General features: G+C 49.2%; 1 protein-coding gene across 3 annotated transcripts in view; it reads right to left on the reverse strand.

Moving 5' to 3' along the window:
- SLC6A6 (solute carrier family 6 member 6) overlaps positions 1-24,428 on the reverse strand; it is a 120,748-nt gene extending 96,320 nt beyond the window's left edge. Inside the window, exon 1 of one of the 3 annotated variants that reach the window (XM_063941252.1) lies at positions 24,318-24,428. The gene's annotated coding sequence lies outside the window, so the exon portion shown is untranslated. Of the gene's footprint in view, positions 1-20,802; positions 20,885-24,317 lie in introns of those variants that run through there. The other 2 variants (XM_063941253.1, XM_063941254.1) reach the window with 2 other exon arrangements.
- Positions 24,429-25,549: the final 1,121 nt, after the last annotated feature.

The following is a 25,549-nucleotide window of genomic DNA, read 5'->3' on the forward strand; positions in this document are numbered from 1 at the left end:
ATTCCCTACCACACAAACACGTCCATCTTTAGTCAGCAGCCAATTAACCTATCAACATGAACTTGGGTGAAATGTACACAAGCATGCATAGAACATACAAACTCCACACAGAGAGTCAGGATCAAACTCATGAGCCAGCGCTATACAACAAGCGGAGATTAAGGGGTCAATCCAATTAGATGCCAGTCTGCGACTGCGCGTTTGTCTACCAAATGCGATGTGAGAGAAGTGCAAGAAAAAGTGGGGAGACCTTCCTGGACCCCAAACAAGCGACAACTTTTAGCAGAATCATCTAGAAGGGCATATGGAAAGTACTGGACTCTTTTTCAAAGGTGTCACATGGCTGATTTTGGCATATTTTTTTTAATTAAAAAAATGATATAAAGCACATTTATTTTGTTTAATTACAAAGAAAATAAAGGCAAAATGAAAGAAAGGAGGAAAAAAAAGATGCTTTTGAGGTACTTTGAGCTGACTTAAAAAAAAAATTTAAATTTTTTTTCGTTGAACTAGTTCAGGAAATTTGGGGTGCATAATTTAACAAAAAAAGTTTATTTTGAGGTATTTGTTTTCTAACCCCAAAAATGACATGTAATTATTGACCCAATTAAGCGAATTGAAAACTTCCAAATACCTAATTAGTCATTAGGGGGGTGTCCAAGGGGTTCTGAAGCAAGTCCCGATGAATTTGCCTTAAAATAAAGATTTTTTTTCAACCTTTTCACGCCCTCAGGACGGTAGTGAACAAAAATAAAAGTGTGTTTACTCGGTCTCTGGTCGTTAGGTCGACAGTTAGTAGGTCGACCACTATTGGTCAACATGGTTTCTAGGTCGACAGGGACTCTAGGTTGACATGTTCTAGGTCAACATGAAAAAAGGTCGACATGAGTTTTAAAATTTTGTATTTTTTTTTACTATTTCATACTTTATGATCCACGTGGACTACAATTGGGAACTGTAACCTGTGCCGAGCGCAACGAGACACCTTGCCCGAACGCGAGCCAGGGGATGCGGTGCACTAATTGGGGTTCCCGGTCACTGTACGAAGAAAACGACACCAATTTTTTTTAAAAAAAACTCATGTCGACCTAGTTCAAGTCGACCTAGAGTCCCTGTCGACCTAGAACTCATGTTGACCTACTTACTGTTGACCAATAGTGGTCGACCTAGACACTGTCGACCTAACTCTATGCTATCTAACATACCACAGCCGTTTACTCTGACTGCTTCAATGTGAGTCTGTAATTGAATTGCAAAATTAATTTGCAGTGCGAATTTTCGGATAAAACTGCGACTCGCACCTAATTGGATTGACCTCCATCGCCCCTTTCACAAAAATCCTGGATTTCAGCACATGAAATGCATTAACACAGGATTTCTGTGTGTGTGAAACCATTGTCCCGGGTCCCTAACCATGCTATTTTCCAGGGTCGGGGCTGAAACCTGGGAATTTGCCAGCTCGAATGTCTGAAAGGGGTATAAGAGTAATGGCCCTCATTCCGAGTTGTACTCTCGCTAGCTGCTTTTAGCAGCATTGCACACGCTAAGCCGCCGCCCTCTGGGAGTGTATCTTAGCATAGCAGACTTGAACAAACGAAAGATTCGCAGAATTGCGAATAGAAATTTCTTAGCAGTTTCTGAGTAGCTCCACACTTACTCCTACACTGCGATCAGTTCAGTCAGTTTCGTTCCTGGTTTGACGTCACAAACACACCCAGCGTTCGCCCAGACACTCCACCGTTTCTGCAGACACTCCACCGTTTTTCCCAGAAACGCCAGCGTTTTTTCGCACACGCCCAGAAAACGGCCAGTTTCCGCCCAGAAACACCCACTTCCTGTCAATCACAGTACGATCACCAAAACGATGAAAAATCCTCGTTATGCCGTGAGTAAAATACCTAACTTTTGTGTAAAATAACTAAGCGCATGCACTCTGCGAACCTTGCGCATGCGCAGTAAGCGACTAATCGCAATATAGCGAAAATCGGCAACGAGCAAACAACTCGGAATGACCCCCAATGTGTGGCCCTTTTGAATGTTATAGGGCTGACCAGCAGTGCCCATGAACTGCATCAGGTTTTTGATCACAGATTTCAAATGTCCTGTGTTGCTTCTACGTGTTCATTATAAGTTTATAAACATTAAGTGGTTGTGTACGCGGCAAACAGTGCTTTCTTTTCTGTTTTATCCATATGGAGCAGTAGGTCGCAGCGACAGTCCTGCAGTACCACCAGTAGGCCATGTTTTGTGGATCCCGTTAATCATTCACAGGTGAGTTCTTCTATGTTGCTGGGTCAATAATTATCCCACCTGCTGCCACAAACAGAGGGGGTCATTCTGAGTTGTTTGCTCGCTAGCAGTTTTTACCAGCCGTGCAAACGCTAGGCCGCCGCTCGCTGGGAGTGTATTTTAGCTTAGCAGAAGTGCGAACGAAAGCATCGCAGAGCGGCTACAAAAAAAAAAATTGTGCAGTTTCAGAGTAGCTCCAGACCTACCCAGCGCTTGCGATCACTTCAGACTGTTCAGTTCTGGATTTGACGTCACAAACACGCCCTGCGTTCTCCCAGCCACGACTGCGTTTTTCCTGGCACGCCTGCGTTTTTCAGAACACTCCCTGAAAACGGTCAGTTGACACCCAGAAATGCCCTCTTCCTGTCAATCACTCTGCGGCAGACATTGCGAATGAAAAGCCTCGCTAGATCTTGTGTAAACTACATCGGCTGTTGTGAAAGTACTTTGCGCGTGCGCATTGCGCCGCATACACATGCGCAGAAGTGCTGCATTTTCACTTAATCGCTGCGAACATTTTTATCTAGCGATCAACTCGGAATGATCCCCAGAACCCCTTTTTGGGCATACTTGAGGGCTGAGATTGGGAATCACCGATATGGAGGGATCACTATAGGGTCTATTTTTACAGAAAACAGGCCTTTTCTCTGCTTCATGCTATTCATGGAGCAGGTTACTGTGGAGAAGTAAAAGATGAGAAAAGAAAGAATATATTGACCGCACAGGTTTATAAAAATCAATATATCATTATCTATAGATAGATAATTAGATTTTAAACCTACCGGTAAATCTTTTTCTCCTAGTCCGTAGAGGATGCTGGGGACTCCGTAAGGACCATGGGGGTATAGACGGGCTCCGCAGGAGACATGGGCACTCTAAAGACTTTAGAATGGGTGTGCACTGGCTCCTCCCTCTATGCCCCTCCTCCAGACTTCAGTTAGAGAAACTGTGCCCAGAGGAGACGGACAGTACGAGGAAAGGATTTTTGTTAATCTAAGGGCAAGATTCATACCAGCCCACACCATCCACACCGTATAACCTGGAATATACGCAACCAGTTAACAGTATGAACAAAACAGCATCAGCCAAATATTGATCTTAACTGTAACATAACCCTTATGTAAGCAACAACTATATACAAGCCTTGCAGAAATATGTCTGCCCTGGGACGGGCTCCCAGCATCCTCTACGGACTAGGAGAAAAAGATTTACCAGTAGGTTTAAAATCTTATTTTCTCTTACGTCCTAGAGGATGCTGGGGACTCCGTAAGGACCATGGGGATTATACCAAAGCTCCAAACCGGGCGGGAGAGTGCGGATGACTCTGCGGCACCGATTGAGCAAACATGAGGTCCTCATCAGCCAGGGTATCAAACTTGTAGAATTTTGCAAAGGTGTTTGAACCCGACCAAGTAGCTGCTTGGCAAAGCTGTAACGCCGAGACGCCCCGGGCAGTCGCCCAAGAAGAGCCCACCTTCCTAGTGGAATGGGCTTTTACCGAATTTGGTAACGGCAATCCAGCCGTAGAATGAGCCTGCTGAATAGTGTTACAGATCCAGCGAGCAATAGTCTGCTTAGAAGCAGGAGCGCCAACCTTGTTGGCCGCATACAGGACAAACAGTGCCTCTGTTTTCCTAATCCGAGCCGTCCTGGCTACGAAAAATTTTAAGGCCCTGACTACATCCAGGGACTTGGAATCCTCCAAGTCTCCCGTAGCCACAGGCACCACAATAGGTTGGTTCATATGAAACGATGAAACCACCTTAGGCAAAAATTGAGGACGCGTCCTCAACTCTGCTCTATCCACATGGAAAATCAGATAGGGGCTTTTGTGAGACAAAGCCGCCAATTCGGATACCCGCCTTGCAGATGCCAAGGCCAACAACATGATCACCTTCCAAGTGAGAAATTTTAATTCAACTGTTTGAAGAGGTTCAAACCAGTGAGATTTTAGGAACTGTAATACCACGTTAAGGTCCCAAGGTGCCACTGGGGGCACAAAAGGAGGCTGGTTGTGCAGCACTCCCTTTACAAAAGTCTGGACTTCTGGGAGAGAAGCCAATTCCTTCTGAAAGAATATAGATAGGCTCTATTAAGGTACAGATTTCGGCCCTAACTTCAGGCCCATATCCACTCCTGTCTGTAGAAAGTGAAGAAAACGGCCCAAGTGGAAATCTTCCGTAGGAGCATTCTTGGCTTCACACCAAGATACATACTTCCTCCAGATACGGTGATAATGTTTCGCCGTCACCTCCTTCCTAGCCTTTATCAGAGTAGGGATGACTTCCGCCGGAATACCTTTGCCAGCTAGGATTCGGTGTTCCATGCCGTCAAACGTAACCGCTGTAAGTTTTGGAATACGCAGGGCCCCTGCTGCAACAGGTCCTCCCTGAGAGGAAGAGGCCATGGATCTTCTGTGAGCATCTCCTGAAGATCTGAATACCAGGCCCTTCCAGGCCAATCTGGAACAATGAGTATTGTCCGAACTCTTTTTCGTCTTATGATTCTCAATATTTTTGAGATGAGAGGAAGAGGAGTGAACACATAGACCGACTGAAACACCCACGGTGTCACCAGGGCGTCTACCGCTACTGCCTGAGGGTCCCTTGACCTGGCACAATACCTCTGAATCTTCTTGTTGAGGCGTGACGCTATCATGTCTATTTGAGGAAGTCCCCAAAGACTTGTTATCTCTGCAAAAACTTCTTGATGAAGTCCCCACTCTCCTGGATGGAGATTGTGCCTGCTGAGGAAATCTGCTTCCCAGTTGTCCACTCCCGGAATGAAGACTGCTGACAGAGCGCTTACGTGATTTTCCGCCCAGCAAAGAATCCTCGTGGCTTCCGCCATTGCCACTCTGCTCCTTGTCCCGCCTTGGCGGTTTACATGAGCCACGGCTGTGACGTTGTCTGATTGAATCAGAACCGGTAGGTCGGTCGCGAAGAAAATTCTCCGCTTGTCGTAGGCCATTGTATATGGTCCTTAGTTCTAGAATGTTGATGTGTAGACAAGCCTCCTGGCTCGACCATAGTCCCTGAAAATTTCTTCCTTGTGTGACTGCTCCCCATCCTCGGAGGCTCGCGTCCGTGGTTACCAGAACCCAGTCCTGAATGCCGAACCTGCGACCCTCTAGAAGGTGAGCACTCTGCAGCCACCACAGGAGAGACACCCTGGCCCTGGGGGACAGGCTTATTTTCTGATGAATTTGAAGATGGGACCCGGACCACTTGTCCAGAAGGTCCCATTGAAACGTCCTCGCATGAAACCTGCCGAAGGGGATCGCCCCGTAGGTCGCCACCATTTTTCCCATTACTCGAGTGCATTGATGAACTGACACTCTGTTCGGTTTTAACAGGTCTCTGACCATGTTCTGGAATCCTGGGCTTTTTCCATCGGGAGAAAAACCCTCTTTTGTTCTGTGTCCAGAATCATTCATAAGAACGATAGCCGAGTCGTTGGAACCAACTGTGACTTTGGTAGATTTAGAATCCAGCCATGCTGCTGGAGCACTCTAAGGGAGAGCGACACGCTTTTCAGAAACTGTTCTCTCGATCTCGTTTTTATCAGGAGATCGTCCAAGTATGGGATAATTGTGACTCCCTGCCTGCGCAGGAGCACCATAATTTCCGCCATTACCTTGGTGAAAATCCTCGGGGCCGTGGAAAGCCCAAACGGCAACGTCTGAAACTGGTAATGACAGCCCTGTACAGCGAATCTCAGGTACGCCTGATGAGGGGGATATATGGGGACATGAAGGTATGCATCCTTTATGTCCAGTGACACCATAAAATTTCCCCCCTTCCAGGCTGGAGATAACTGCCCGGAGCGATTCCATCTTGAATTTGAACTTTTGCAAGTACAGATTTAGGGATTTTAGATTTAGAATGGGTCTGACCGAGCCATCCGGTTTCGGAACCACAAACAGGGTTGAATAGTACCCCTTCCCCTGTTGAACTAGGGGAACCTTGACAATCACTTGCTGTTGACACAGCTTTTGAATTGCAGCTAAAACTATCTCCCTTTCTGGGAGAGAAGCTGGTAAAGCCGATTTGAAAAATCGGCGCGGAGGCACCTCTTCGAATTCCAGCTTGTAGCCCTGGGATACAATTTCCATCGCCCAAGGATCCACGTCTAACTGAACCCAGACGTGGCTGAAGAGTCGAAGACGTGCCCCCACCGGCGCGGACTCCCTCAGTGGAGCCCCAGCGTTATGCGGTGGATTTAGTAGAAGCCGGGGAGGACTTCTGCTCCTGGGAACTAGCCGTGGCAGGCATTCTTTTCCCTTTACCCTTACCTCTGGCGAGGAAGGAAGAGCCCCGACCTCTTCTGGATTTATGCGACCGAAAGGACAGCATCTGATATTGTGGAGTTTTCTTTTGCTGTGAGGGAACATAAGGCAAAAAAGTAGATTTACCCGCGGTAGCTGTGGAAACCAGGTCCGCGAGACCTTCCCCAAATAACACCTCACCCTTGTAAGGCAAAACTTCCATATGCCTCTTCGAGTCGGCATCACCCGTCCATTGGCGGGTCCACAGGGCTCGCCTAGCAGAAATCGCCATGGCGTTGGCTCTTGAACCTAGTAGCCCAACGTCTCTCTGAGCGTCTCTCATATATAAGACTGCGTCTTTAATGTGACCTAAGGTCAATAAAATGGTATCCCTATCTAGGGTATCAATGTCAGCTGACAAGGTACCTGTCCAAGTTGCTACCGCACTACAAACCCAAGACGATGCTATTGCCAGTCTGAGCAAAGCACCCGTATGTGAATAAATTGATTTTAAGGTAGTTTCCTGTCTGCGATCAGCAGGATCCTTGAGGGACGCCGTGTCTGGAGACGGTAGCGCCACCTTCTTGGACAAGCGCGTTAAAGCCTTGTCCACCCTGGGCGAGGATTCCCACCGTACCCTGTCCTGTGCAGGGAAACGATACGCCATAAGAATCCTCTTGGGAATCTGCAGTTTTTTGTCTGGAGTTTCCCAAGCTTTTCCAAATAACGCGTTCAGCTCATGAGATGAGGGAAAGGTTACCTCAGGTTTCTTTTCCTTAAACATGCATACCCTCGTGTCAGGGACAAAGGGGTCATCTGTGATATGTAAAACATCTTTTATTGCAATAATCATATAATGAATACTTTTGGCCACCCTTGGGTGTAACCTCGCATTATTGTAGTCGACACTGGAGTCAGAATCCGTGTCGGTATCAGTGTCTGCAACTTGGGACAGGGGACGTTTTTGAGAACCTGAAGGGCCCTGTGACACAGTCAAAGCCATTGATTGACTCCCTGTTTTATCCCTGGACTCTGCTTTGTCCAATCTCTTATGTAATAAAGCCACATTTGCATTTAAAACATTCCACATATCTAACCAATCAGGTGTCGGCGTTGCCGATGGAGACACCACAATCATCTGTTTCACCTCCTCCTTAGATGAGCCTTCCGCTTCAGACATGCCGGCACACACGTACCGACACTCCCACAGTGATATATCTATATAGAGACAGTCCCCCAATAAGGCCCTTTGGAGAGACAGAGAGAGAGAGTATGTCAGCACACACCCAGCGCCACCTGACACTGGAATAAAATCCCAGTTAGTACAGCGCTCTTATATAAATATACTCACGGCGCCAATGAAATGTGCCCCCCCCCCCTCATTTTTGCCCTCTGTAATCTTGTTCAGCAGGGGAGAGTCCGGGGAGCCAGCTTCTCTGCAGTGTGCTGTGGAGAAAATGGCGCTGGTTAGTGCTGGAGGACCAAGCCCCGCCCCCTCACCGGCGGGCTTCGGTCCCGCTCAAATTATTTATACTGGCGGGGGGTTTATTAATATACTGCCTCCGCAGTATCTACTTTATATGCCAGTGTCCCTAGAGGTTTTTATTGCTGCCCAGGGCGTACCCCCTGTACCCTGCACCCTTACAGTGCCCGCTGTGTGTGTCTGTGTGGGAGCAATGGCGCGCAGCGTTACCTCAGTGAAGACCTGAAGTCTCCTGCCGCCTGTGAAGTCTTCTTTTCTTCTCATACTCACCCGGCTTCTATCTTCCGGCTCTGTGAGGAGGACGGCGGCGCGGCTCCGGGACGAACGGCGAGGGTGAGACCTGCGTTCCGACCCTCTGGAGCTAATGGTGTCCAGTAGCCTAAGAAGCAGAGCCTATCATTCAAGTAGGTCTGCTTCTCATTCCTCAGTCCCACGATGCAGGGAGCCTGTTGCCAGCAGTGCTCCCTGAAAATAAAAAACCTAACAAAAAGTCTTTTTCAGAGAAACTCAGGAGAGCTCCCCTGCAGTGCATCCAGTCTTCTATGGGCACAGGATCTAAGGTCTGGAGGAGGGGCATAGAGGGAGGAGCCAGTGCACACTCATTCTAAAGTCTTTAGAGTGCCCATGTCTCCTGCGGAGCCCATCTATACCCCCATGGTCCTTACGGAGTCCCCAGCATCCTCAAGGACGTAAGAGAAATAACCAGTTAGTATCTAAATCCACGGATATACATCATCTATTCTCGGAAAAAAAACTTTGCTGCTCCCTGAGAGTAATATACAGGCTGACAGGAAAAGCCACAAGGAAGTGGCAAAAGAACTCTCAAAAGTCCCCAGTTTTCCGATTCTCCATGGAGTTCAGGTTCTGCATCTCAGGATAGCATAACCTGAACTGTGGTGCAGTAACTGCAGGGAAGCTCGATGCTTCCCTGCTCTCTGTCCGGCATCCATGCTGGCTCTGCCCCCCCGACCTCCCAGCAGCCACTGCAACCTCCTGTGAGGGCAGCCGGCGGTGAGTGCGCAGGAGGACCCGCCGGCTGACTTCAAGACCGCAGAGGAGCACCGCTGGAGGAGACAGCGCAGCTGTAGTCTGGTATACGGCATCGCTTCACAAGAAGGGTGAGTATACAGGAATTGCTACTTATAACAGATTATATACAGGGTGAGTATCCCATATCCAAATATTCCGAAATACAGAATATTCCGAATTACGGAATTTTTTTTTAGTGAGATAGTGAAACCTTTGTTTTCTGATGGCTCAATGGCCACAAACTTTGTTTAATACACAACGTTATTAAAAATACTGTATTAAATGACCTTCAGGCTGTGTGTATAAGGTGTATATGAAACATAAATGCATTCTGTGCTTAGATTTAGGTGCCATCACCACGATATCTCATTATGGTATGCAACTATTCCAAAATACGGAAAAGTCCGATATCCAAAAGTCTTCCGGTCCCAAGCATTTTGGATAAGGGATACTCAACGTGTGTGTGTGTGTGTGTGTGTGTGTGTGTATGTATGTATGTGTATATATATATATATATATATATATATACACACACACACATATTATTTATATATATATATATATATATATATATATATTTAGTATCGGATCGATATACTGTATAGTGACAAGTGTCAATTCATTTTTCGTATGTTACATAAATAGATCCCTATATCACAGAGGTTCTATTAAAGATTTTGGGGTCCATTTATCAACAAGTGATAAAACTCCTTGTGAATGATTAAACTTGTTGCGTATGGTAAATGGTGCTCCAGCTAATCAGCTCCCAATTGTCATTTTTCAAACACATGACAGTTAGGAGCTGAACCCATGACAGTTAGGGGCTAATTGGCTGCAGCATCAATTATCATATGCAACACGTTTTATCATTCACAACACGTTTTATAACTCGTTGATAAATGAGCCCCATAACATTTAATAAGTATCAGATCTAGGACCTAACATACACTGTCTAATGGAAATTTCCACTCTATATGCACATATATACATAGGCTGGTTCATCCTCTTCCGTTTTCAGTATGAGTCATCTATAGGTTTTTGGCTTTTTTTTACAACTTATTTTTAAGTTTACCAAAACCTTACAGAGGAAGTAGAACACTGTGGGAAACGTTTATCAAACCATTTCAACATTATGGGGTATATTCAATTCAAGTTGGATCCTTTCTGACAAGCATTGTCGAAAGGATCCGACAATGCACTATTCAATGAGCAGCCAAATCTGACTGTCGGATTTGGCCGTTCCCGGTGTCACGTCCGTGCTGCCACACAGCCCAGTACCTCCGGGCGTCCTCATCCTCCCCGCTCTGCTACTGCTCACCCCGGCGCCGTGCGCTGCCCAGGCCGGCTCCCCTTCCCCGGGCCCGGAGCAGCTGCCCCTCATCCTGGGCTTCATGCTGGTGAGCAGCGACCAGGAGACCCGACTGTCAGATAGTGGGGAGCTGCAGGTGACGGAGGGCAGCCGCATCCAGCTGCGCTTCTACAGCGTCTCCCTGTTTTTTTAAAGTCGGATTGAGAATGATGGAAACGGGGCAAAAACCTGTTGGATTTTACAGCGTTTCTGACAAAAGCATGTGGATACGCGGCTATTCCGCCGATACATGTTTTCCGACAAGTCGGGAATTCCCAACTTGTCGTAAAAAGAAGCCCCTATTGAATAGGTCGGAACCCCTTACGACCTAAATCAGTCGGAAACTGCGGTCTTTCCGACAAGACGGCAGTTTTGACAGCAATTGAATAGACCCTTTTATCTGTGATATTAACTACTAGCATGGAGTGTACTGTGTTCTGCGTGGGAGCCATGTTTTCCAGTATGGCAAGATGGAGCTAGGCTGCTTCCATAGCAACCGACTATGTCAGGGCTGGCCAACCTGTGGCTCTCCAGCGGTTGTTAAAATACACATCCCAGCATGCCCTTCCACTGTTTAACCATTCCTTAAAAGCAAAACTGTGGCAGGGCATGCTGGTACTTGTAGTTTCACAACAGCTGGAGAGTCACAGGTTGGCCGGGCCTGGAGTATGGTATAAGGGAATCAACCTGTTTCCATGACAACAGAGTATGGTATGTTATGAGGAAGCCAGGCTGTTTCCATGACAACAGGGTATGGTATGAGGGAGTCAGGCTGTTTCCATGACAACAGAGTATGGAATGTTATGGTAGGAGGGAGCCAAACCATTTCCATGACAACAGTTTATGGTATGGTATCAGGGAGCCAGACTGTTTCCATGACAACAAAGTATGGTATGTTATGAGGAAGCCAGGCTGTTTCAATGACAACACGGTATGGTATAAGGGAGCAAGACTGTTTCCATGACCACAGAGTATGGTATGAGAGAGTCACACTGTTTCCATGACCACAGAGTATGGTATAAGGGCTCCACAACGTTTCCATGACCACAGAGTATGGTAAGAGAGAGCCACACCGTTTCCATGATCACAGAGTATGGTAAGAGAGAGCCACACCGTTTCCATGACCACAGAGTATGGTATGAGAGAGCCACACCGTTTCCATGACCACAGAGTATGGTATGAGAGAGCCACACCGTTTCCATGACCACAGAGTATAGTATGAGGGTGCGAAACCGTTTCCATGACCACAGAGTATGGTATGACGGCTCCACACCGTTTCCATGACCACAGAGTATGGTATGAGAGAGCCACACCGTTTCCATGACCACAGAGTATAGTATGAGGGAGCCACACCGTTTCCATGACCACAGAGTATGATATGACGGCTCCACACCGTTTTCATGACCACAGAGTATGGTATGAGGGAGCCACACCATTTCCATGACCACAGAGTATGGCATGAGGGAGCCACACCATTTCCATGACCACAGAGTATGGTATGAGGGAGCCACACCATTTCCATGACCACAGAGTATGGTATGAGGGAGCCACACGGTTTCCATGACCATACAGTGTGAGGGCACAGGCTGTTTCTATGACAACAGTGTATGGATTGTCATGATAATTATTATTATAGTATGAGAGAGTCACACTGTTTCCATGACCACAGAGTACGGTATAAGGGCTCCACAACGTTTCCATGACCACAGAGTATGGTATGACGGCTCCACACCGTTTCCATGACCACAGAGTATGGTATGAAAGAGCCACACCGTTTCCATGACCACAGAGTATAGTATGAGGGAGCCACACCGTTTCCATGACCACAGAGTATGGTATGACGGCTCCACACCGTTTCCATGACCACAGAGTATGGTATGAAAGAGCCACACCGTTTCCATGACCACAGAGTATGGTATGAAAGAGCCACACCGTTTCCATGACCACAGAGTATGGTATGAGGGAGCCACACCATTTCCATGACCACAGAGTATGGTATGAGGGAGCCACACCATTTCCATGACCACAGAGTATGGTATGAGGGAGCCACACCGTTTCCATGACCATAGAGTGTGAGGGCACAGGCTGTTTCTATGACAACAGTGTATGGATTGTCATGATAATTATTAAAGTAGTAGATTTCTGGCAGAGCCAAACCCAGATTACAAATCTAAGGGACTAGCGGAAGATTCTCTATCAGAAGGCCGGGCATTGCATGCTTTGTTTCTTTATGCCCATGACCTGTTTTGGCCACCAGGAATAGGAAAACCACTATTCTGCGGCAACAGCGAGCGTTCCAGAAGCCAGAGTCTGCGTCCTTGGACGAAGCATCACTGGCCCCGGCAGCTTGATTTTGCAGGACATCCTGTGTAACCTGAGGTTCATCCGATGCTGCGTCTCCATACACAGCTGCGGATCACAGAACTCGGCGTCTTTGTAGCTTTGTACACCCGCTGCTTCAAAGACACAGTGGCTGTGCTGTATTTCTTTACCTCCAGGTGATATACGCTTTAGGTCCACTTGCAAGGCGAAACATAAAATGTAGGAATTTATCGGTATCCGGTCTCTAGGTCGACCACACTTAAGTCGACAGTCACTAGGTCGACCACTATTGGTCGACAGTAAGTAGGTCGACATGGTTTCTAGGTCGACATGAGGTTTTCACAAATTTTTTTTTACTAATTCGGGTGTCAACTGAGTTACTGTCGACCAATAGTGGTCGACCTAAGTGTGGTCAACCCTAAGAACCACACCCAAATTTATCATACTCAAACCCAGCCTGTAACATGGCAGCTAGGAGCGGATCGGTTGGTACTTTGGGCCTAATTCAGACCCGATCGCTGCTGTGTTTTCGCACAGCAGCCGATCACATCTGAACTGCGCATGCGCTGGCGCCGCAGTGCGCCGGCGCATGCTAGACAGCCGATGGCCAGCTCAACTTAGCGATCGCCTCTGCCTGATTGACAGGTAGAGGCGGTCGCTGGGCAGGAGGAGGCGGGCCGGCAGAGTTTGCCCGCCGTTTTGGGGGCGCAGGCGTGCCCGGACCGTGCAGGGGGGGCAGGCCGCAGCGGATGCGTGACGTCACACGCAGCCGCTGCGACCCGGACAGCAACGCGTAGCTTCCTGCCAGCGTGCAGGAGCGGCGCTGGTAGGGAGCTACGTGTCAAGTACAAAAGCACTGCCGCCGTGCGATGCTTTTGTACTTGTGCGGGGATGGAGGGGGGGTGTAGGGACAGACATGCGGGGTGGACTAGCCCTGTGCTGGGCGTCCCCCCGCATGACTGAGTAACTGATCGTAGCCGCTACGATCAGGTCTGAATTAGTCCCTTTATCTCTCTGCAAAGTTTGATACCTCTGCCCTCTGCCCTCTCCCCCCCAAGTGACATGCCCTTTGCATCGCACCGCTGGTTCATACATAATCTAACAAATTTGCTGCAGATGATGGACTATGTTCATTTTTCCTCAGAAAATTGGGATCACCGCCATTAAGTTGGCTTATTTACCTGCATGAATTTATCAAGCGGCTGTGGAACGTTATTATGTCCAAAACTGGAGAAGTGAAAATGAGCCGCTCTGGACTTTGAGAACAATTGTTAAAAGGAAACTGTACAATATATGTGCAACGCCCCTGTGCTGTGTATAACTGTGGCTGTGCTGCTTTATTGAAGCCCAATTATTAATGATCATTGACACATCTGTCGGTGCCGCAGGAACACGGATGATCGGCGAGTAACTGTGCAACCCTACCAGAGTCATGCCTGGAAACATCATTAACGTCTTTGTCGGCTAACAATAAGACGTCTTAAGAGACTTTTCCTACTCCGCTCTGCAGAAAGAGTGGTGCTTCCATGGAGACAGCTCCCAGCAGAGGTGGTAAAGATGACTAAATAACAGTCCCAAAGGAATAACAGATATCCTGCACATGGGGTAAAACCAAAACAGCAGCAATTATTGAAAGTCAAACATGGATTCCGTAGAATGTAAGCTCTTGCGAGCAGGGCCTCTCTCCTTTCTTTCCTGTACATATTTATGTCACCTACGGCTATAATTATGTACATTAAATTGCGTGTAATCAGTTATATATTTTTGCAGTTTTGTTGTATGTTGTATATCGTATGTTCGTTGCGCCAACTCAGTAAAAGATTATCCGTCTTTATTTTTTTCTAGGGCACAACAAGGCATCCCCTGTGCCGTACAAAGGGGGTGATTCAGACCTGATCGCACGCTAGCTTTTTTCGCTGCGCTACGATCAGGTCAGAAGTGCGCATGCGTATGTACCGCAATGCGCAGGCGCGTCGCTCGGGTACAAAGCGGATCGTTGCTGTGCGATTGGTTTTACGAAGAATCCATTCGCACGGCCGATCGCAAGGAGATTGACAAGAGGGCATTTGTGGGTGGCAACTGACCGTTTTCTGGGAGTGGTTGGAAAAACGCAGGTGTGTCCAAGTGTTTGCAGGGCGGGTGTCTGACGTCAATTCCGGGCCCGGACAGGCTGAAGTGATTGCAGCGGCTGAGCAAGTTCTGGGCAACTCAGAAACTGAACAAAGTTTTTTTTTGTACCGCTCGGCTGCACATGCGATCGCACACTTACACAGCTAAAATACACTACCCTATAGGTGGCGACTATCTGATCGCAGCGCTGCAAAAAATATCTACCCCCAAAGTACACACAAAAACAATCAAAGCCGAACATAAAGTGTATATAAAAGTATACTACAAACCTAATAAAAGGACAAAAAGAAAACCCCAAACAATATATACATGGCGGCTGCAGAAAAACAAAATATATACATGGTAACTGTAGAAAAGCAGCGCTGGCTGAATCGGAGTGCCAGTTGGAGGGTGCAGAACGTAAGGGTAACAGGAACAGCAGGTCAGGGACAGTCTCACAGTCCCAGTTTGTGGCAGCGCTGTAAGTACCAGTGACATTAGAGCCAGGGGACGTTCTGCACACACATGACAAAGAGATATCACACAGCCAATTCCAGGAAGGATTAAAATGCACAAGATACTAATATAGCCCGGAAACTCCCTGAGCACTTCCAATATATTTACACGGCACGTACAGGTGGCAAGCGAAGGTCTCACGCAAACAATAAACATAATAGTACATAGCCACCCACATCACATGACTGCTGTAATGGCAACAGGTTTGTGAAGGGGAGAACAGTTCAGCAACAAACAAGCCTTACAGCAGAGGTTCCGCAACGCGGTCACAAGGGACCCGAACGGTCCAGGTTTTAAGGATAACCACAGCTGAGCACAGATGGTTAAATCAAATTGATTAAAGTACTAATTGAGTCACCTGTGCCCAAGCTTGGTTATCCTTAAAACCTGGACGTTAGGGTGCCTCACCTCTACGGGAGGAGTTTAAGTGTTGTATGTGCCGGCAGCCACTAGATGGCACCCGAAGGAGCAATTTAAGTGTTGCTCGGTTTGGGCACGCGTGGCGCTGACATGACGGTAATGCTGTTACGTCATTGTGATGGGCTGGTAACCAGTATGTCAATAAAGCAGTGTTTCTTAGCCTTGGTCCTCAAGGCACACAAACAGTCCAGGTTTTAAGAATATCCATGCTTGATCCCAGATGGTTAAATGAAAATAACTGAGGTACTAATTAAGTCACCTGTGTTCAGGTCTGGCTATCCTTAAAACCTGGACTGTTGGATGCCTTGAGGACTGAGGCTTTGAAACGTGCACTGAAGTCTAGCAGCCGGGAAACAATGACAGGTCTCTCCACAGATGATTCCTTCTAAAACTGGAATTTTAATGGCCTTTCAGCTATTTTTGGAAATTGACGGCAGATTGTTAACCATGAAAGTTCCCCATGAAAGCGGAGAGGATATGCATGTTCAGTCTCCCCAGTTACACACCCCAGGGCTACACTATGCTGCAGCCAGAACCGTAGCCTATCCCTGTGTCACACATTGCACGTCTCCCCATAGCCTGTCCCTGTGTCACACATTGCACGTCACACCATAACCTGTCCCCGTGTCACACATTGCACGTCACACCATAACTTGTCCCCGTGTCACACATTGCACGTCACACCATAACCTGTCCCCGTGTCACACATTGCACGTCTCCCCATAGCCTGTCCCTGTATCACACATTGCATGTCACACCATAGCCGGTCCCTGTGTCACACATTGTATGTCTCCCCATAGCCTGTCCCTGTGTCACACATTGCATGTCACACCATAGCCGGTCCCTGTGTCACACATTGCATGTCTCCCCATAGCCTGTCCCTGTGTCACACATTGCATGTCACACCATAGCCGGTCCCTGTGTCACACATTGTATGTCTCCCCATAGCCTGTCCCCGTGTCACACATTGCATGTCTCCCCATAGCCGGTCCCCGTGTCACACATTGTATGTCTCCCCATAGCCTGTCCCTGTGTCACACCATAACCTGTCCCCGTGTCACACATTGCACGTCTCACCATAGCGTGTCACACATTGCATTTCACACCATAGCCTGTCCCCGTGTCACACATTGCATGTCACACCATAGCCTGTCCCCATGTCACACATTGCATGTCACACCATAGCCTGTCCCAGTGTCACACATTGCATGTCTCCCCATAGCCTGTCCCCGTGTCACACATTGCACGTCTCACCATAGCCGGTCCCCGTGTCACACATTGCACGTCTCACCATAGCGTGTCACACATTGCATGACACACCATAGCCTGTCCCTGTGTCACACATTGTATGTCTCCCCATAGCCTGTCCCTGTGTCACACATTGCATGTCACACCATAGCCGGTCCCTGTGTCACACATTGTATGTCTCCCCATAGCCTGTCCCTGTGTCACACATTGCATGACACACCATAGCCGGTCCCTGTGTCACACATTGTATGTCTCCCCATAGCCTGTCCCTGTGTCACACATTGCATGTCACACCATAGCCGGTCCCTGTGTCACACATTGTATGTCTCCCCATAGCCTGTCCCCGTGTCACACATTGCACGTCTCACCATAGCGTGTCACACATTGCATGACACACCATAGCCTGTCCCTGTGTCACACATTGTATGTTTCCCCATAGCCGGTCCCCGTGTCACACATTGCATGTCACACCATAGCCTGTCCCCGTGTCACACATTGCACGTCTCACCATAGCCGGTCCCCGTGTCACACATTGTATGTCTCCCCATAGCTGGTCCCCGTGTCACACATTGCATGTCACACCATAGCCTGTCCCCATGTAACACACACTGCATGTCACACCATAGCCGGTCCCCGTGTCACACATTGAATGTCTCCCCATAGCCTGTCACCGTGTCACACATTGCATGTCACACCATAGCCTGTCCCCGTGTCACACATTGCATGTCACACCATAGCCGGTCCCCGTGTCGCACATTATATGTCTCCCCATAGCCGGTCCCTGTGTCACACATTGTATGTCTACCCATAGCCTGTCCCCGTGTCACACATTGTATGTTTCCCCATAGCCGGTCCCCGTGTCACACATTGCATGTCACACCATAGCCTGTCCCCGTGTCACACATTGCACGTCTCACCATAGCCGGTCCCCGTGTCACACATTGTATGTCTCCCCATAGCTGGTCCCCGTGTCACACATTGCATGTCACACCATAGCCTGTCCCCATGTAACACACACTGCATGTCACACCATAGCCGGTCCCCGTGTCACACATTGAATGTCTCCCCATAGCCTGTCACCGTGTCACACATTGCATGTCACACCATAGCCTGTCCCCGTGTCACACATTGCACGTCACATCATAGCCGGTCCCCGTGTCACACATTGTATGTCTCCCCATAGCCTGTCCCTGTGTCACACATTGCATGTCACACCATAACCGGTCCCTGTTTCACACATTGCATGTCACACCATAGCCTGTCCCCGTGTCACACATTGCACGTCTCACCATAGCCGGTCCCCGTGTCACACATTGTATGTCTCCCCATAGCTGGTCCCCGTGTCACACATTGCATGTCACACCATAGCCTGTCCCCATGTAACACACACTGCATGTCACACCATAGCCGGTCCCCGTGTCACACATTGAATGTCTCCCCATAGCCTGTCACCGTGTCACACATTGCATGTCACACCATAGCCTGTCCCCGTGTCACACATTGCACGTCACACCATAGCCGGTCCCCGTGTCACACATTGTATGTCTCCCCATAGCCTGTCCCTGTGTCACACATTGCATGTCACACCATAACCGGTCCCTGTTTCACACATTGCATGTCACACCATAGCCTGTCCCCGTGTCACACATTGCACGTCTCACCATAGCCGGTCCCCGTGTCACACATTGTATGTCTCCCCATAGCCTGTCCCTGTGTCACACATTGCATGTCACACCATAGCCTGTCCCCGTGTCACACATTGCATGTCACACCATAACCTGTCCCTGTGTCACACATTGCACGTCTCCCCATAGCCTGTCTCCGTGTCACACATTGCATGTCACACCATAGCCGGTCCCCGTGTCACACATTGTATGTCTCCCCATAGCCTGTCCCCGTGTCACACATTGCATTTCACACCATAGCCTGTCCCCGTGTCACACCATAGCCTGTCCCCATGTCACACATTGCATGTCACACCATAGCCTGTCCCTGTGTCACACATTGCATGTCACACCATAGCCGGTCCCTGTGTCACACATTGCATGTCACACCATAGCCGGTCCCCGTGTCACACATTGCATGTCACACCATAGCCGGTCCCCGTGTCACACATTGCATGTCACACCATAGCCGGTCCCTGTGTCACACATTGCATGTCACACCATAGCCTGTCCCCGTGTCACACATTGCATGTCTCCCCATAGCCTGTCCCCGTGTCACACATTGCATGTCACACCATAGCCGGTCCCCGTGTCACACATTGTATGTCACTCCATAGCCGGTTCCTGTGTCACACATTGCATGTCTCCCCATAGCCTGTCCCTGTGTCACACATTGCATGTCACACCATAGCCGGTCCCTGTGTCACACATTGTATGTCACACCATAGCCTGTCCCCGTGTCACACACTGTATGTCACACCATAGCCGGTCCCTGTGTCACACATTGCATGTCTCCCCATAGCCTGTCCCTATGTCACACATTGCATGTCACACCATAGCCTGTCCCTATGTCACACATTGCATGTCACACCATAGCCTGTCCCCATGTCACACATTGCATGTCACACCATAGCCGGTCCCTGTGTCACACATTGCATGTCACATCATAGCCGGTCCCTGTGTCACACATTGCATGTCACACCATAGCAGTGGCGGATCTAGACTTAACTTTTAGGGGGGGCGTTTTAAGAATTATGACTCCTCCCCCTAATCATAGCTCCTCCCACTTAGAGATGCCCTTCCCGTTTGCTTCTAAAATTTCCTATTGTTGCCATTACTAATAAAATGTTGCCAGTTAGTGGAGAGAACCCTGCGCACTGGTGCTACAGACTGGCGAATCACCATTCCTGCATAGCACACAGAATGAGCCGAAATTCACATTATACCACACGGTATGAGCCAAAACTCACATTATAGCACACAGAATGAGCCGAAATTCACATTATACCAGACGGTATGAGCCGAAATTTACATTATAGCATACTGTATGAGCCGAAATTTACATTATAGCACACGGAATGAGCCGAAATTCACATTATACCACACGGTATGAGCTAAAATTCACATTATACCACACAGAATGAGCCGAAATTCACGTTATAGCACAGAAAATGAGCCAAAATTTACATTATAGCACACAAAATGAGCCGGAATTCACATCAGATCCACAAATGACCCCAGCGGTGCCAGATACTCAAATGCCCCCAGCGGTGTCAGATACACATGACCCCAGCGGTGCCAGATACACATGACCCCAGCAGTGCCAAATACACATGACCCCAGCAGTGCCAAATACACATGACCCCAGCGGTACCATATACACAACTGCCCCCCGTGGTGCCAGATACACAAATGCCCCCAGTGGTGCCAGATACAAATGCTCCCAGTGGTGCCAGAATACAAATGCCCCCAGTGGTGCAAGATACAAATGCCCCCAGTGGTGCCAGAATACAAATGCCCCCAGAGGTGCCAGAATACAAATGCTCCAAATGGTGCCAGAATATAAATGCCCCACGTGGTGCCAGAATACAAATGCCCCCAGAGGTGCCAGAATACAAATGCTCCCAATGGTGCCAGAATATAAATGCCCCACGTGGTGCCAGAATACAAATGCCCCCAGTGGTGCCAGTGCCCCCAGTGGTGCCAGAATACAAATGCCCCCAGTGGTGCCAGTGCCCCCAGTGGTGCCAGATACAAATGCCCCCAGTGGTGCCAGATACAAATGCCCCCAGTGGTGCCAGATATATATTCCCCCAGTGGTGCTTACCCTCCTGCTGCCAGTGCCATTGCTGACGATTCCCATCTCTGATGCTGAGGGGGAGCAAGTGCACCGCGTGTCTCTTCTGCGCCTCCCCTCACTGAGTACATGTCTCCGGCGGCCATTTGAAATATAGTGCCGGCTTGTGAGCCAATCAAAGCTCACGGGCCGGCAGCCAATCAAGAGCCGGTCCGTGAGCTCTGATTGGCTGACAGCCACAGACATTTAAAATGACTGCCGGAGACGGGGACACAGTGGGCAGGAGAGGCGCACGCAGCGCTCTCCTCGCTTCAGCGTCAATGAGACGGGAATCAGCGGCAGCAGCAGGCGTGTGTGCAGGGGGGGATGCCTGTGCGCACCAGGCAACCCCCGTGCACACGCCTACACTGTCTGTCTTCGTCTCCCCTTCCCCCCCGCCGCGCTGCTCCGCTCTCCAGTCCGGCACCGTGGCGGGACCCGGCCATCCATCCCGGTGCCGGCATGTGTAGGGGGGGCGTTCGCCCTAATCGCCCCCCGCTAAATCTGCCACTGCACCATAGCCGGTCCCTGTGTCACACATTGCATGTCACACCATAGCCTGTCCCTGTGTCACATCACACATTGCATGTCACACCATAGCCTGTCCCTGTGTCACACATTGCATGTCACACCATAGCCTGTCCCTGTGTCACACATTGCATGTCACACCATAGCCTGTCCCTGTGTCACATCACACATTGCATGTCACACCATAGCCTGTCCCTGTGTCACACATTGCATGTCACACCATAGCCGGTCCCTGTGTCACACATTGCATGTCACACCATAGCCGGTCCCTGTGTCACACATTGCATGTCACACCATAGCCGGTCCCCGTGTCACACATTGCATGTCACACCATAGCCTGTCCCCGTGTCACACATTGCACGTCACACCATAGCCGGTCCCCGTGTCACACATTGCATGTCACACCATAGCCGGTCCCTGTGTCACACATTGCATGTCACACCATAGCCGGTCCCTGTGTCACACATTGCATGTCACACCATAGCCTGTCCCCGTGTCACACATTGCATGTCACACCATAGCCGGTCCCCGTGTCACACATTGCATGTCACACCATAGCCTGTCCCGTGTCACACATTGCACGTCTCACCATAGCCGGTCCCTGTGTCACACATTGTATGTCACTCCATAGCCGGTCCCTGTGTCACACATTGCATGTCACACCATAGCCTGTCCCTGTGTCACACATTGCATGTCTCCCCATAGCCTGTCCCTGTGTCACACATTGCATGTCACACCATAGCCTGTCCCTGTGTCACACATTGCATGTCACACCATAGCCTGTCCCTGTGTCACACATTGCATGTCACACCATAGCCGGTCCCTGTGTCACACATTGCATGTCTCCCCATAGCCTGTCCCTATGTCACACATTGCATGTCACACCATAGCCTGTCCCCGTGTCACACATTGCATGTCACACCATAGCCTGTCCCCGTGTCACACATTGCATGTCACACCATAGCCGGTCCCCGTGTCACACATTGCATGTCACACCATAGCCGATCCCCGTGTCACACATTGCATGTCACACCATAGCCTGTCCCCGTGTCACACATTGCATGTCACACCATAGCCGGTCCCTATGTCACACATTGCATGTCACACCATGGCCCTCATTCCGAGTTGATCGGTCGCAAGGCGAATTTAGCAGAGTTACACACGCTAAGCCGCCGCCTACTGGGAGTGAATCTTAGCTTCTTAAAATTGCGACCGATGTATTCGCAATATTGCGATTACTAACTACTTAGCAGTTTCAGAGTAGCTCCAGACTTACTCTGCCTGTGCGATCAGTTCAGTGCTTGTCGTTCCTGGTTGACGTCACAAACACACCCAGCGTTCGCCCAGGCACTCCCACCGTTTCTCCGGCCACTCCTGCGTTTTTTCCGGAAACGGTAGCGTTTTCAGCCACACGCCCCTGAAACGCCGTGTTTCCGCCCAGTAACACCCATTTCCTGTCAATCACATTACGATCGCCGGAGCGAAGAAAAAGCCGTGAGTAAAAATACTTTCTTCATAGTAAAGTTACTTGGCGCAGTCGCAGTGCGAACATTGCGCATGCGTACTAAGCGGATTTTCACTGCGATGCGATGAAAAATACCGAGCGAACAACTCGGAATGAGGGCCCATAGCCGATCCCCGTGTCACACATTGCATGTCACACCATAGCCGATCCCCGTGTCACACATTGCATGTCACACCATAGCCGGTCCCTATGTCACACATTGCATGTCACACCATAGCCTGTCCCCGTGTCACACATTGCATGTCACACCATAGCCGGTCCCTATGTCACACATTGCATGTCACACCATAGCCGGTCCCCGTGTCACACATTGCATGTCACACCATAGCCGATCCCCGTGTCACACATTGCATGTCACACCATAGCCTGTCCCCGTGTCACACATTGCATGTCACACCATAGCCGGTCCCTGTGTCACACATTGCATGTCACACCATAGCCTGTCCCTGTGTCACATCACACATTGCATGTCTCACCATAGCCGGTCCTGTGTCACACATTGCATGTCTCACCATAGCCGGTCCTGTGTCACACATTGCATGTCTCACCATAGCCGGTCCTGTGTCACACATTGCATGTCTCACCATAGCCGGTCCTGTGTCACACATTGCATGTCACACCATAGCCGGTCCCTGTGTCACACATTGCATGTCACACCATAGCCTGTCCCTGTGTCACATCACACATTGCATGTCACACCATAGCCTGTCCCTGTGTCACATCACACATTGCATGTCACACCATAGCCGGTCCTGTGTCACACATTGCATGTCACACCATAGCCGGTCCCTGTGTCACACATTGCATGTCACACCATAGCCGGTCCCTGTGTCACACATTGCATGTCACACCATAGCCTGTCCCTGTGTCACATCACACATTGCATGTCACACCATAGCCTGTCCCTGTGTCACACATTGCATGTCACACCATAGCCGGTCCCTGTGTCACACATTGCATGTCACACCATAGCCGGTCCCTGTGTCACACATTGCATGTCACACCATAGCCTGTCCCCGTGTCACACATTGCATGTCACACCATAGCCGGTCCCTGTGTCACAAATTGCATGTCACAGCATGTCACACCATAGCCTGTCCCCATGTCACACACTGTATGTCTCCAGTCACAGTACATACATATAGGACCATGGGCACAGTATCTCCCCAGCAGTATTATTACTGAATGCCAAGGTCAGGCAACCTGCAACTCTACAGGACTTGCTGGGACCAGTAGCTCAACACCTGTGAGCCATATATAGCCAACTTTTTGCTCTGCAACTTTTACAGAGAGAGGCCATTCTGGGGCTTGTAGTTCCACAGCGGCATTGCTATCCCTATGAGCCGGGAAGGTTTCCCTCCTGTAGTAATAAGCCGGTTATCAGTGCCGGTATAACGCCGTGTACACCGGCAGCAGGTACAGTAAGTGAGTGTCAGATGTGTGCAGCACTTACCTGGTGTCCGGCTCCAGCCTGACAGAGAGGGTGAGTGCAGTCACTGGATGCGGCTCCCTGTATCTGTGGGATAATAGTATCAGACTCATGGTGGAAAATCACCGGCTCCATCTCACACAGATATGCCGGGGGCGGGGCTCCAGCACACGGGGGCGGGACTCGCTATGGGAGGGGAGGGGCTTGTGTGGGAGAGACATGCAGATGGATCATTCAGTTATGCGGCACGTGTAGGGGGAAAACAAAGGCGAGAGTGGTATGCTGCTGTGTATATCCATCTAACACACACACACACACACACACACACACACACACACACACACACACACGTAGCCATGTACCCCCCCCCCCCCCACACACACACACACACACACACACGTAGCCATGTACCACACATACATACACACACACACAGAGTAACACTAACACACAGACATGTATCCATGTAACACACACACACAGTAACACTAACACACACACACACACACACACGTAGCCATGTACCACACACACAGAGTAACATACATACACACAGAGTAACACTAACGCACACACACGTATCCATGTAACACACACACACACACGTAGCCATGTACCACACATACACACACAGTAACATACAAACACACAGAGTAACACTAACGCGCACACACGTATCCATGTAACACACACACACACACACACACACACACACACACACACGTAGCCATGTACCACACACACACACACACACGTAGCCATGTACCATACATACACACACACAGTAACATACAAACACACAGAGTAACACTAACACACACACATATCCATGTAACACACACACACACACGTAGCCATGTACCACACATACATACACACACGTAGCCATGTACCACACATACACACACAGAGTAACATACATACATACACACACAGTAACTCTCACAGATATGTATCCATGTAACATGCGCACAGAGTAACACACACACACACACACACACACACACACACACACACACACACACACACACACAGTAACTCACACAGATATGTATCCATGTAACATGCGCACAGAGTAACACACACACACACAGTAACTCACACAGATATGTATCCATGTAACATGCGCACAGAGTAACACACATACACACACAGTAACTCACACAGATATGTATCCATGTAACATGCGCACAGAGTAACACACATACACACACAGTAACTCACACAGATATGTATCCATGTAACATGCGCACAGA

The sequence above is a fragment of the Pseudophryne corroboree genome, chromosome 9 (assembly GCF_028390025.1).
Source record: "Pseudophryne corroboree isolate aPseCor3 chromosome 9, aPseCor3.hap2, whole genome shotgun sequence".
Lineage (NCBI taxonomy): Eukaryota > Metazoa > Chordata > Amphibia > Anura > Myobatrachidae > Pseudophryne > Pseudophryne corroboree.